The 3772-nt window shown below is 30.6% G+C and overlaps 1 long non-coding RNA gene across 1 annotated transcript; it reads right to left on the reverse strand.

The window, feature by feature from the left end:
- Positions 1-288: 288 nt before the first annotated feature.
- Positions 289-1001, reverse strand: LOC123665086. Its single transcript, XR_006744986.1, has 2 exons — positions 659-1001; positions 289-519 (listed from the first exon to the last, which is right to left on the reverse strand). It is a non-coding gene; the product is annotated as an uncharacterized LOC123665086 (long non-coding RNA).
- Positions 1002-3772: the final 2771 nt, after the last annotated feature.

The following is a 3772-nucleotide window of genomic DNA, read 5'->3' on the forward strand; positions in this document are numbered from 1 at the left end:
TGTCACAGGGAAAACGTAGTTAGAATTCCCCGGCTGCCCGGCTCGGGGTAACCTTTATATATATTCAAACTCGAATGTGAAAACTTACTAGATTCAAACTTTCAACGTCGTAACGCTGCAAAGGTTACGTACGTCACGCTACGTGCTTTCGAATAAGATTCAAAGTATTTTGTTATTCTGTTAATAGTAAAAACACAAATAACAAAATTAAAAAAAAAAACCTTCATGTGTTCATCCAGGTATTATGTATATAATATATGGTTTAGCATTTTCAGAAAATAGTTCCAGTAGCTACTATATCTATTTAATACATATTGAAGTAATATTATTACAACGTAAAATGTAGCCGCACTAAAACGAGAACATAATATGTAAAAAAAGCATTTTTACGTCATAAAAAGATATTTAAACGTTTTATTGCCGGTCCCGAAATTCAGCGAACACCTGAAAGTGTTCCCGGCCGCCATTCCAGCGGCGACGAGCTCGGAATATTTAACAGGATCACCTTACACTTGGAACCTGTAGAGGTATGCTTTGATGTAATAACCATATCACTTACACTTAAATACAAATTCTTACGTATAAATTACAATAAATTTGTATGTTTATGATAAAAAACTTAATTTGAATTTTAAGATTTTTAGTTCAAGAATTTTACCTGAAGGATATGGTTGTTATGTTGTATTTAGTTGACCATTTATAAACTACAAGATCTGCGCAGTTTCATCCGCTTAGCTGTGATTTGAAGCGTTTTATAGCTCAAGAGTTTTCTTAATAAACTGTCATTTTAACACGAACAGAATTTTAGAAAGCTAACACAAAGCAATATTACACTAATACAAATTCAGTGATTTCAGTGATTTCAGTACAAATGGCTACACGACTAGATCGTTGAGGCTACAACTGAAATTGCACAATGGTGAGGATTTACGTCCTACTTATAAAACTTATTATGTAACGTTTTAATTGCAACGACTTGATTGCTCCACGGGTTTTCCTATATTAATGTCATTGTGACGGAGGCGGATCGAATTACATTGTACGCTATGAATAATGTTCCCACGTTAATATACATACCTACCTATAGTTAACTGATTAATTAATAGCAAAAAATCATCGTTTGCGATTTAATTAGACCATTTTTTAATGTATGTACTTCATTTCTATTCAGTCAATTATTAAAAGGTTTTACTCGTGAAAAATTAAGTTAAGCCGAGACAGCTGTGTAGAGAAAAATCAAATTTTAATCGATTATTTATTAGTGTGTTCCTATACTTGTGCTAAGAATACACTCACCACAATATTTAAAAAAAAAAACATTAATAATACAAACACATCACGTGATATAACAAAAGAAAAAATATATAGCTACGTATAAATATCTCCCTTATTCTCTGAAATAAAATAATTCTTAAAAAAATAAAGTAAAGATTCAAACACTTTCTAGAAAGTTTCACTAAGCTATGATTAAAGAACATTATTATTTAAGTAGACACTCAGTGACGAGCGCCTATATTTTTATTAAGGCTTTTATATAACAATGCGATGACCTTAGCCTAGCTGGCTGAGTGCGAACCAGCGTAGCCGCTTAGCCGCAGATTTATAACCATTACGTGCACTTGAATTAGCATAAAAGCTCTCACAGCGAGTATTTTAAGCGCGTGCTATGTAATATTTATTTCTTGATTTTTTATTGAATACGTAAATCATTCTGCAATTAGGTACAAATTAAAACAAGACATTTGCTTTCAAATCTTTTTAAATACCCTGAATTATTTGAATTTAGAAAAACATTCGCCATAAAGTTGTGGTATTTAAAAGTCATGCATGCAGTATTTTCATTGATATTCCAAACAGGTTTTCTTTAAATAAATCCAAGAATATATTAATTAACGTCAACTCGATTTCTTATCTTAATATACAGGAAGCCATAAAAAGAATATTGCGACTTGACAGGATTTATAAATTTGACACGTTCTTGTTAAGCCTCAGATATGATTCCGGTGTCAATAGAAGTATGCGATTTAATTAAGAAAATATATCTCTTTTTAAACATTCCTTTGCATAAGATGTCTTGTTTATTGTCTAATTAGAAATTTAAAATACGCTTTTCATATAAATAGTAACCAACATCTATTCTCACATACCTTCGAATTTATAATATTAGTAGGCTGACAAAATAATTATAAAAAATAAATATAGAATATGCCAAGAGACATTCCTAAACTTTCTCTGCGGAACTATAAATACCGGACAAGTATGAATTGCAGCAATTCTTATCGATACGATAATCAAACTACAAAATTAAAACATCGTTAACACTTTAAAACGCCTACTAAAATACAGTGTAATAAAAATATGAGATGCTATAAAATTAATCCACTTATTTTCATAATAACAGCGAGCAAATAAAAAATCTGTCAGTTAAAGTAATACTACTGTTTCTTTTATGTCATTAATTGCTAGATTGATCTATATACGTTGGCATATGTTGAAAGTTCTTAAATAACATGTAAATTCAATTAATCTCAAACTTAATCAACATTTTACGTAAAAAGTTGTAATAATATGAAAGTTTTATAAGAACAAGAAAAAGAGTTAGAACATAGTCGTTACGAACTTTAGCTTTAATTTTAAGTGCTGTAAAATAATCCACCGGAAGAGTAAATCATGCTTTACTTTGTGTTTGTTGATATAGAGATGTAGAGAGGGTTTCTTAAATCTTTTATGCACATAATAATTAATTAATGATTTATGAAGTATGTTATTTTTACTTTTTTATACTAGGACGACAAAAAAAGCGTACGGCTCATCTGATGGTAAACGATTACCAAAGCTTATTGACATCTGCAACACCAGAAGCATCGCAAGCGCATTGCTAACCCTATCCCCAATTCCCTCTAGGAGCTCTGGTCACCTTACTCACTAACAGGAACACAACACTGCTTGAACAGTATTATTTAGCAATGATCTTCTGTAAGGTAGAGGTACTTCCCCAGTCGGGCTGCTCCAGATTTTGAACAGGATATTTCCTGCTGTAGCCTAACTCAGTAAAAATTTATATGTATAATAAACATGATTAATAGTGTAAGAAAACCTGAATGAAAAACGAATTTGAGTAGAAATTTCTAAAACAGATCGAGTTATATCTAATAATTAACATTTATTAATTATTAAAATATAAACTAACCTAATAACGGAATAAAGCACGTCAAGTGAAAGAAATTTTATATTATTTACGAGAAGAAAACAAAACACCGAGTTATTCTATATTTCAAGTACTCTCTCTAAAATATTTGCGATCGAACGATAGAATTTTTTTTTTCTGTTTTATTTCCTCGCTACCACTAGAAATCGTCTGTTTGAATTTTAAAAACGTTGAAAACTTTTTATATATATTGCATAAAATCGAATTCGAATCGATTGAAATTCAGAAGAATCAAAAGAATCCAACAATTTTATTGAAAGACTATAGCTGTGCTCCAGTTAGGCGTCATTAAATGCCATAAAGCACAAAGTTTATTTTCGTAAAATTGCCATGTCGATGAAGTTATTTTTCATTCCTAAGGCATATAAGACATTTTTTTCCGTTTTCGTAACATTTATTGTAAATGCTGTTTCTACTGTTCAAAGCGTGATGTTATATAGCCTACAGTGTTCCTCGGAAAATGGACTTTCCGACTCAAAAAAAAGGAATCAATTCGAACTAATTAGTAGTCCCTGAGATTAACGCGTTTAAAGAACAAACTCAAACTTTATAATAGTAGGTATA

Source organism: Melitaea cinxia, chromosome 23 (genome assembly GCF_905220565.1).
Source record: "Melitaea cinxia chromosome 23, ilMelCinx1.1, whole genome shotgun sequence".
NCBI lineage: Eukaryota > Metazoa > Arthropoda > Insecta > Lepidoptera > Nymphalidae > Melitaea > Melitaea cinxia.